The sequence below is a fragment of the Pyrgilauda ruficollis genome, unplaced genomic scaffold, assembly GCF_017590135.1.
Source record: "Pyrgilauda ruficollis isolate IOZ18807 unplaced genomic scaffold, ASM1759013v1 scaffold62, whole genome shotgun sequence".
Lineage (NCBI taxonomy): Eukaryota > Metazoa > Chordata > Aves > Passeriformes > Passeridae > Pyrgilauda > Pyrgilauda ruficollis.
The window spans coordinates 2,646,481-2,658,218 of record NW_024527933.1 but is presented as its reverse complement, the minus strand read 5'-3'; positions in this window follow the sequence as shown (position 1 = coordinate 2,658,218).

Genomic DNA, 11,738 nt, shown 5'->3' with positions numbered 1-11,738 from the left:
ATACTGTAGAAATCTCAAGAAAGAAGAAAGTATTATTCAAATATTTTTATATGTTTGCCAAATGACATTATAATTTAAAAACCCACCACATTTAATTTGAACTCTTCACGAGGACTAATACGTATTCAATTACTAAAAGATAGTAAAAGATAGTAACTTACTGAACCCAGTAAAATTTCCTATTTTCTAAGAGTAACAGAAATTTTAATTTTCACTTTATGGATTCTCCTGCATCACTGTTATCATAACTTCAGTTAAAAAATTTTTGCATGAGCAAAATGTAAAGTAAAATGTAGAGGTCAACTGATAAACTATGATTGTATCTCTGTTTTTGCTGTGTAAATCTGCTCTTATCAATAATTCACTATTCATGTTCTACAAAGGCTCTGTCTTTACATTTTTAATTAGCTAGTAAAATTTTACAAAGATAATTAAAAAAGGGAAATACTCTCTACTTGGAGTCTTTATGTCATAATTTACTACACATTTTTTCCAATAGATTTGGCAAATGAATACCCTGTTTTGATACATCAATCTCAAACAAAGGTGGACTCTGATGCAATTTTTCACTGTTCATTTCCCTGAACCTTTTGGGATATAAAGAATCGTGAACAAATACTTAACAGCCTGATCAATAGCCATTGACCATTTGGAGCCCCTCGTACCCTAACAAGCACAGCTTGATCATGTATATTTGATCATGTAAAATTTCAAAGCACCTTGATACAGCAGAGCAAGGCTTTCTATGGCATCTTTGTGTTATTTCCTAAAGCACATATTTCCCATGATTTAGCTTTACCATTAATGGAAACTTATTGCACATATATTCGATGAAGCTCGAGATCATGAATTTCAGTGTTATATACCCACAGTATTTCATATGAATGGCAAATATAAAACACTATCCTAACATTTTAGGATAGGGAACTCTGGATGTGCCTATGGATTCAATGGACCCCAGAGTGCAAATCTAAAAAGCCCTATCGTTATAAATCTTGCATTCCTGTTAAGTGCTGGCATGCACATTACACTGAGGTGTGTTAAGTTTATTTTAGCGGAAAAATTGCAGCAAAAATCTTTCCCTTGATATCCTTTTAAATATATGTTCACATATGTATAAAATAAAAAATATTCACGTTTGCAGCTGTGTTAGCCTTCAGCCTTATTAATATCATGGAAAGAGATAAAGATCTAAGCAAAAAATATTTACGGTGAAGAATTTCTTTGCAGAACTTTATTATTGCTCATAATTCCACATCCAATGTTTTTCATACAGGAATTTTTAGTTTATCATTAAAATATAACACTGATGCTACATTTGTATAGCTGCCTTTTCTGCTTATAATCATAATGTTTATTCTAACTTTCTGGGCTTATTATTTTAGACAGATATCAGTTTAATTAGCTTAAGCTGTCATACTCTAATAAATACAGACGGGTTGCCTGGTTCGGGAGGAGGAAGGTGGCTGCAGATTTCAGAAGCAGAGACAGTTAATGCCTTGTACATTATCATGTAAACAGCAAAGGACAAAAATAATTACCTGATAAACTTTCAATTTCTGACTCTCCCCTATATGCTTTCTGACCAATTTTTCTATAGAAAATCCATTCAAATTAGGCAAGTCCTCTAAATATCTGCAGCATCTGCTGGTTCAGACACCTTCCTTTATGCAGAGTACCATTTTCATATGATAATACATGTAATATGATATAGAATGACAGAATGCATGACAGTTGCCCATAATACATAGAAAGTCACTCAAAGGACAGAAGCGACATTTGGATAATTAGCATCCATTGGGCAGTCAATCATGCGAATAGAAAAAACTGAACAAAACCCACAATGGAGTTAGAAAACAAAAGGGACCCTAGCCAGTCTCAGGATTAACTGCTCTAAAGCGATCTAAATGCTTTTGTATCTAAAGAACTGAGGCTCCCAGGGCTGCCCTGTTCCCCTCTAGATACCCAGGGAACTAATTGTGGCGATCAAAGTTAAAGCATTCTCTCTTCTTTATAGACTGCTAAATACACAGAAAAATTATTTCTCCATTCGTGTTCATTAAACTATTTTAAAGTTAAAAAACTGATGCCACGTTCTTTTGCCAAGTGAAATGAGCTAGAGCATTGAGATTGTCCTGCTTTTATGAGAACACAACAGACCTTTTAATTTAAACTCTGCCTTTGTTTGATTAATATTATTTTGCTGTTGTCCAGTCTGCTATCTCTTTCTTTTTGGATAATGAAGGCAATTGTCATTAGAAACTCCTGTGTGAGAAAAACCTGAACACAGGAATAGGAATAATAGTAATACAAAGCTCATAAATAAAATTAAGCAGGAAAGGTTCCCCAATTTCTTAGTAGCTTCCACTTCATAAAATAAATAAAATATTTTGTCACTCAATATATGCAGATCAAAATATTTCCTTTCCCCAGATTAGGTAGAAGATGAGGGCAGCCTCCTTTAAAGCTCCATCTAACAGAAGAGAAAGAGAAAGAGAAGAGATACAGAGAGAGCCCCAGGATGTGGAAAGTCATGAAAATACCTACCCTGGAGACAGTATTCCCATAGGATCCTTTTCATACAAATTCCAACTTGCCTAATGCCCTTAATGAATGAAATAAAAAGAGAATTCAGAAAGGCCCATGCTGATGGCTCCTGCTGGAAAGTGTGTGGTTTAAGGCATAGCTGCAGCAGTTCTGGGAGGGAATCAGCTCCGGTCCCCATCAGCCAAGCAGACAGGAATCACTGGGGCGAAATCTTCCCCCTCACACATTTGCAATTGACTTGAAATAACATCACGACACCTTTGGATAATTGACGCCTTCTTACCTTTCGTTGTCCTTTGTAATTAATATTTGTAGATCTAGAGGTTTCTGCCAGCCACAGATAACAGGAAGGTGGAAGGGGTGGGGAGACAGAGTGCGTGTGTGTGAGTGTGTGTGTGTGTGTGTGTGTGCGTGTGAGTGTGTGCGAGAGAGACAGAGGCAGAGGGAAGGAGAGAGGCAGAGAGAGCCTTTGGTTGTGTCTCTGCTTGGGGAATGGAGTGCTGCTGTATTTGTGTGGATGTGTACTGGGGGCTTTGCAAACCTCTGGAGCTCTAAAGGCAAGACAGAAAGTCAGAAGTAGGATGAGCTGGACGTCCCCTGTCAGTCCTTACAGAGTTTCAGCAGCCGTGACCTTCAACCCTTTTGCCGTGCGTCAGCCCCAAGTGCAGCCCCTTGCCCAGCTGCTGTGCCAGCCTCCCAACGAGGAGAAGGGAGAGGGGACAGCAGAGGTAAGGAGGCAGAGAGAGATTGAGATCAGAAGGGCTTTTCGCCCAGTCAAATGGGCCTCTGGTGACAAATCAATCACGGCCCTTTCAAACCAATGGTGCTGCCAGTCTCCAGCTCACCAAGCCCTCACAGCCTCCCCCGGCTCCTCGGGCTCTCCTGCATGACACTCAGCTGATGACGGGGGCTCCAGTCAGAGCAGGGCTGCTTTTCACAGGTTGATTTGGTCATTAGCATCATTTCTTCTCTATCTCCCCCTCTTGTTCCGTCTTTACCTACCATCTATTTATTTATTAAATATTGAAAACTAATATTAGAAGAGGGATTGAGATAACCAGAAACATTTGCAAATAAGTTGGTATACTGCCTTGCTAAAGGAATCCAGATTTATCTTTTTATTTGATTTTGTACTCTTAGGAAGAGCTACTTATTTTAATGTAATGAGTTGATCTGATCAGTATAATCAGGGACAAAGAAAGGAGGCCTTACAAGATGCTCACTTCACCTCCTCCTTCCCTTTATTTATTTTACACCAATAAAAACTAACCTCAGTGATTTTTCCTGCTATACCCATAAGACAGGAATTATTTTTCAATTTTCTTTTTTTGCAGACATTTGTTAAAATACGATACTAGGTCCCTTTTAAAGCTATGAGGAAGTTTCTTGTCTGAAACAAATTCGCATTGCCACTGAAATTCCTGTATTTCAAGAAGTGTACATTAATAAAGCTCTAAATGAGGTAGGAAAAGCCCTCAAAAAATGCTACTAAATCCTAATAAGTACTTCTTTCAATGCTGACTTTCTTCTGAATATCTGAAAAAGTGTTTTAAAGCAGAGAAGAAAGAGAAACAGTAATAGAAGAAGAGGGCTTAAAAGTTTAGGAAGAACAAAGTACTCTTCTGCAGATTTTGTGATTGCAGGATTGCATTCTCTGTTTCCTTTCTTCTCTCCTTGCCACGCCCCTCCCCCCAATTTCTAATACATAGGGGGAAAAAATCAAAACAAGGTCTTAACAGAGTATATCTTGCTCTGTTTAAATCTTCTTTAACCTTAATGTCTGGGATAAAATCCTCCTACACCCCCCCAAAAAAGAATATTGCACGTTAAGGAAAAGGGAGCAGTCCCTTCTCATCCTCGCTCATGTCCAGTGCCAACCTCCTGGGCTGCAGCCAGGGGTGGCACTGCATGTCAACTCACACATTTACATGTTGGCCATCTGAGAGCAACTGGCCAGTGTGGAGTGGGGTGGGAAAGAGGATGATGGAAACGTGCAGAACGGAGCCCAGCTCCTCCAGGCTCTGTAAAGAGAGCCTGGGCCAGGCACAGTGGCATCAAGAAACAGCACAATATACTCAAAAATGTCTCCCCTGTCTCCTCTCTACCATGAGTGAACTGTGTGAAACTGAAGTGCATTGCAGACAGCAGTGTGGGGTGCTGAACAGCCTGTAGCTGGAGAGTGCTTCAGTCTTTATCTTCAAAGCTGTCCTGTCAAATACAAGGTCTTTTAAACATCAGAGGGATAAAGTTTCTGATTCTGAAGGGTTCGTTTTCCTCTTGGTTTTCCTCAATCAGAAGTTAAGCCCATACGACCCCCACAGTAAGCTGGCTCTGGGATTGCTGCCCTGCTACTTGCCCCATGATTTGGGGATGCTTGGATAGAGCAATCTTGATTTGCTCACTGTTTGTTGAGTTCAGTTTTCTTCATGTTAGTTCTTTCTTCCATCTTACGTGTCTTGAGGCTGTTGCTGTGTGGCAGTGAATTGAATGTTATGAACTTAAAATTGTGGCTGGGACCTGGAGAATATTTATCTGCTGCAGAAAATGCTGAAGTCTGAACATGTGAGAATTGAACTAATGAGTTTTCCCCTCATTTCAGTCCCTCAGTCTTGTTTTTACGATACCTTAATTGCAGTGTTTTCTGACAAAATAATCCTAGCTCCTAAAAAATTTAAATGTGCATCTTCATTTCATTGCTTGTACTTCCTTCTACCAATATAATAAAAGAAATTAAGATGATTTACAAAATAATGTGCCTTTCTGTCATCTTACTGTCAATACATAAGTACTACACCGAAATCTAGTTGATTTCTAAAATGAAAATTCATTGCATTTCTGGAAACTTGAACAATCAGCTCTGTGCATTTTAATTAGATTGCCTGTTTTTTCATTTATTACTAATACAGTCCTCTTAACTATGATTTATTTGTTAAACAAAGTGCCATAATCCGTCACTTATTCATCTTAATTTCAGCAAAATTAAAGTAGTCGCTGTTATATTACACCTAATTGCACTTGCAATGAAAAGAACGGAGATGTTAATCAAAATAAATTGAAGATAAACAATAAAATCATTAAATCTTTGCTGCAGTAAGTGTAACTAATCAGTTTTGACTTGAAGCGACCGAACACAAATAATGAATCTGTCAGTGAAGACGCGCTCATTAAATCCAGCCTGGTCCGCCCGGGTCCGCAGGCAGCCGCAGCCCCGGCCCCGCAGCCTCCGCCGCTCCGGGGGACGCCGGGCTCGGGGACACCGCAGCCCCGGCAGGCCGGGGTGCCCGCAGACTGCCCTGCCGTCAGGCGAGGCTGCAAACGCCACAGGTACGCAGCAGCTCCTGCAAGCACCGCGCCAGCGACAGGGAAACATTCTTTGTTTTCTTCAGCCACCAGCAGGGCAGAGATTAGAAAAAGGGGGGAAAGGGAAATGAATCCCAGAAACTCAGAGGTAGGAAGCACCTGGTTTTAAAACTTGCTAGAAGTATTAGTTTCATAGCAGATCAATGTAGTTGGCATTGTGTTAAACAATGTATGTTAAATAACATGTTTTGCAGTAGTATGAAATACTGATTATAGTCTTCTGCTATCCCCACGGAGTAGGGACAATGCCTGGATTAGCAACAGAAGCTGTTCATGTCCTCATTGTCTTTCCACCAGCTACCACTTCTGGCCTCACTACCTCATTACAAGGGGCAAAATGGGCACTCCAGTTATTTCCGAATATGTTCTTACACTGGCAAGGAGTCCTGTATTTGAGCAGCCTGGTGAGCTGAGCTAGAGCAATCAGCACTTTCTACTTCAGCTTTTAAATTGTTTACTTAATGATTTCAGTTTCCCCAATGGAGTATTTGTGAGTAATCACTGGTTAGCAGGAATTTACATGGCAAGGAGCAATTTCTCTTAAAATAGTTTTGTGCGATACGCCTTTGTCTGATCTGAGCCAGCAACTCAGTGCAGATATAAAATACAGGCAGTGGTCCTTGCCTTTAGTCACACTGAGCAAAGTCATTATTTGCTTGAACAGTTATCAGTCCCTAAACAGAAGATACTGTTCTGTATTTTTATGTTTTCCCTCCTTGTATTTTATCAATCAGTTTACTTATTTACAAATCTTACTGTGCTTTTTAATTATAATTTACTTAAGCAATATAATTCAGCTTTAAGTGTTGACCAGCACAAAGGATGTCTGCCTGGCTCCTGGGATCAACATAACCAATTAACATTTTACAATGCTAATGCCTTCTCCTGTATTTTAAACAGTGGTCAGTACAAATAAGTGATAGTTTAACAGTTAATATGCTCTAGCTCAAGTATATTGAGAATTATACACATTTTCAAGCTTATTTTTTACTATCTCTGGATAAGAAATGGACAAGATAACCCAGTGCCCTCTGGGCAGGAGGCTAATTTCAGCTCACTTTTCTTTTCTCTTTCCTTTCTTCCTTTCTTTCTTTCTTTCTTTCTTTCTTTCTTTCTTTCTTTCTTTTTTTTCTTTCTTTTTTTTCTTTCTTTTCTTTCTTTCTTTCTTATCTGAGTCATAACAAAAGACAATAATCATGGGACAACAACCCCCGAATTCAGGGTTGGATGACGACTAAGCAATTTTTCCTCTCTGTTTTTCTCATACTAGTGTGATTTGATATCTGTGAATAATTACCCTTTATTTTTTTAATAAAAAGTCTAGCTGATGGACCTTTTAGTTTCTGTTCTGCATTTTTCCAGCATTTATAATGTTTAACTTGGGACTTGACATCTCTCAAGGTGCTCATTTGGAATGATTTATATGGGCTTTGTTAGTTCACTGGCAGGTGGGTAATTCTAGAAATTAAATATTACCTGGTTTTTATTGATATAACTATAAGCACTTAACAGAAGTAGTAAACATTACTATTCCTAATTTCTAGGAAAGGTAATAAAAATATAAACTGAAAAGTGGCTAGCAGGATAGGAACCAGGTAGTGATTAAAAAAATACCAAAAGGATGGACCTGATCCTTCATTAGCCAAAAACTCCTAGAGACTGCAGTCAAAATCTGCCTTGAATGAAAATGATCAAGGGCTTTGGAGCTGTGGCCTGTATAAAGTTAATCTGAGAATCTTATTCCAGTTGCTTTCAGCAGGTCTGCAAAAAATATTCCCCAATACAAGTGGCACTAATTGGACCCCATGTTGGGAGGCCTTGCAGAGGAGCTCACGATTGAATGGGCCCTGGCAAGTGAACTCCCTCTCCTGTCTGGCTGCGCTCCTCCAGGTCACAGTCGCAGCCCCCCGGGGGCGATGCACAAGGTCGCTTTTCCTTCCTGGTGCTCTACCTTTGCTGCAGTGAGAATCCTGCCATATTGAGGCTTCTCAATGTATTGCCTTCTGCTTGCTCGATATTTCAACTACCCTTTGTGGGCTTTTTTTTTGTTTGTTTGTTTGTTACTGTAAAGTGTTTTGGACATTCTTCAAGTGAAATACATTTTCAAACCAGAAGCATTGACCATACATGGTGAGAAGCTGAATGACAAGCAGTACATATATAGTGATTAAGGAAAGAGTGGGGGAAGACTGCAGAGCAGGAAGGAGGGTAGGAATTCTGTTTAGTCCCATTTTGAACAGCACATGATGATGAGGTATCTACGAAGACATTTCAAGAACACAAAGTGAGATTTCACTTTCACAAACAGGAGAAGACAGGTTCAGAATAAAAAAGTGGATCTGACAATTGGGAACATAGGGATGATAGCTGAATCTGTTTGACTGTGAGATTACACCAAAATAAGACTGGATTGGAAGGGGGAGAAGGCAGCAAAAAATATAATTCTGCTAAATATCTTCAGAGAGTTGGAAATGTGATGTCAGGATGAAGGATAAGTGTAGAAATTATTACAGAGGCAACTGAAGAAACATGAAAAGACAAAGGTCAGGGAAATCAAGAAAGACAAGATGTCAAAATCTGGAATTCAGTAAAAAATTCTAAATGATGAAATGCAAAGGCGAGCACAATTGGAACAGTATTTCTCAGCTTCAACAGAGAAGTCTGTGCTGTACACAGATCAGCCTACTTTGGGTATTCACCTCTTAGAGAGAAGGTTTGTGTGCATGTAACACAATTCTCATTCCAGATCTCTAAGCCCCATCCCACAGCTGCACTCACCACCTTGTGTTTATGCCTGTGAGCAGCACCCCAGTTTGATGGGCAGCAAGTGACTTCAGAGAGCAGCACAGCTGCTACATCAACAAGGTAGCTAAGGGTTGGAAAGAGAAGAGTCCTCTAGAAATAGAAGCATATTCAACTGTATCAGAATGTAATTTTGAGCATAACAATGTAACATTACAAACTTGACAAAGAAATAGAATTAATTTGAATCCCAGGACCTCTCAGTTATGGAAAATTATGCAAACTTGAGCAACATGTACTCTCCCAAAAAACACTGCAGGTTCCCTTTCCCCAAATGTTTTTCAGAATTTGGTAGGCTTTATTTCAATAAACTATCAGGCTTACTACTGTTTTTTTCCATTTGCTATTTCTTTGCTGGTTACTTTATAACATCCTTAGGTTTCTTTCCAACAGTTTTTGGTTATTTAATAGATAGCCAAGTTAATGCAAAAACATCAGTCTCCTAAATGCTCACTTCACAAACCACAGAATTTTGCCAGTTACTTTGCTGATTCTGGAAACATTTTAGTCTAGAAGGACAACATTAGATAATGTTGAAACTGCAATCTTCTTAAATATGAAAACCAGTGTATTCTACAGCAACCCAGGAGAATATAAAATGCCCCACTCTATCAGCAGCCTATCTAACCCAGTGGCCTGTTTCCAGAAAAGATGAGTTCCTACCAGAATCCTCAGAATGCTTCCCAGGGAAAACCCTCTTTAGATGCAGGTAGTTGGGACATGGCTCATTTCTCTTCACATGTGTAGGAGTTAGCAGTAGTTAATCCTACAACTACACTTAGCTGCCAGCCCTATAGAGAGAAAAAGGCACTTGCAGAGAGGGATTAATGTCCCCTATTTTGGGGTAGGATCCCAGGCCATGAGGGTCTCTGTTTGCTGGCCGTCAGTGAACCCAGACTGCCCTGGCTCTTTACCACTGCACAGCCCAGGTCAGGGCAGAGCCCTACACCTCTAGCACAGACATGCCTCACATTTACTTCTCATTCTACCACTGGATTCCTGTGAGACCACTTTTAGTTGGAAAATAGTACATTTTAAAACACTGAAACAGCTCTGTAGATTTGGAGGTCACTATACTGGAGGGCTGGAGAAGCATGTCCTTTCAGAACAGGCCTCTGAATTCTGATCACTTCATTCTAACTTAAGGGATGGGCAATTTTGTTTTAATGAGTTTATATTTCTTATGTATATGGATCTCTATGTTGACATTTCCAGATTACCCTCCATGCCTATTAGGGGATAAATTTCTACTTTATTATGTGTACTGATTTAAATCAGATTGTCTGTTCTTGTTGATAGTTCAGAAATTTCTGTTTGAAATCCCCTTAGAATTTATTTATTTACTTTCCAGTTTTAGGAGCCTGTTTTTAATTAATTTATGAATTTGCTCCAGCACATCTTTTAATTCTTATGTTTGACAAAACCTCTTCTGTATTACATAAGAGGAGAAAATTTAGTATGTCTATTTTACCCTAAATTCTGTGTGGAAATGCTAATGCAAACAAGTAATTTACCTTCATTTCAGTGTCACTGTATTCTCATTAGTTTTCTTACTTTTCTACCAAATAGCCCGCTGGACTTATAAAATGTCTTGCAGGCTTGCTGGTTCTTAATACTTGAAAAAATCTTATTTTCATGTCAGGCTATCTGCTCCTCAAATCCTCTGTCATCCTTCTAATCTCCACTGGGTATCTTAGCCACTGAGTTTTATCCCTATTGACTTTACAAGTTATAATTTTACCTTCAGAAAAATACACGTTTGACTATACAACTTGGTGAACCTTCCTGCAGCCCTGTGGCTTGTTTTTGCTTGTCAGCATCCGTGTTTGTTCGGGATTATGTGTGCCTTCTGCTACCCTGTTATGGTTGCTCAAGTAGCCTCCATGCTGAGTCGAAGGATTTTAATTTCCTCACTTCTGACTTTAGGGTCTTTTTAACTAGCTTCCTCATTTTTTGTACAATCTCTCCCCTGAGGATGTTGAAGTTAATTATATTGTGGTCACTATTACTTAGTGGTTCAGCTTTACTTACTTTATAAACTAACTCCTGTGTATTACTTGAGAGGCTTTTCTTGACTTAGTTCTTTATAGCTCTACGATTAAAACAACGAACATATGTATCAAAACATTTTTTAACATCCTACAGGACTAACTGGAAAGTCTCGAAAAAGGTGAGTACTTACAGGGGAATTAATAACAAGGACCAAGAGCATTAACCCTATTGAAATACCACCCAGTCTTCATTAACTGTAAGAGCAGGACAAATCAAACCACATTTAACGATGGCTCCATTTAGAGGCAGCAGGACAGGAGCATACTGGTATCCCCACCTTATAATTTTAAATTATACCACAAAAGTGTCAGAACTAGACTCAAAAGAGCATTTCCAGCAGGATGTTATCCCCATTTTAGAGCAAGGAAGCATATTTGCTGGCTTGCAGTACTGCCTATTTAAAGTTTCTCTATTGAATTCAGAGGAGGTTGGTATTTGCTAGCTCATGGTATCACCTCGTTATACCTTGATCATGTATAGTTGCAGTAATTACACAAATAAAATTGACTTTTTGTGAAGTATAAAGTGTCAGTGTCTAGGTAAGTGCACTTTGGGTTGTGTTTGGTTTTTACCTCCCAAAATATAATGGGATCATTAGCATCAAATAACTAATTAAAGTAACATTTAGAAATAAAGCATCACTCTTTTTTTTTTCTTAAACAATACCTACAGGTTCAGAAGAAAGCTATCCTGCATTGTGATACTGAAGAATAATGCTATGTTTTAAAAAATTAAGTAAACTACAGACACAACAATGACAATATAAAGACAATCCCCAAGTTAGTCAAGAATCTCTGAATTCTTAATAGGAGCAGGCTTCTTCCCCCACCAGGTACAGGACATCAGACACATCTTATTTGAACTTCTTGGACAAAATGGGAGTACAAACATGGGCAGATCTGGAACTTACTTACCCCAGTATCAATCAGGGGTAACATTACTGATGTCTTCTGAACATCAAAGCAGGAAAATCAGTA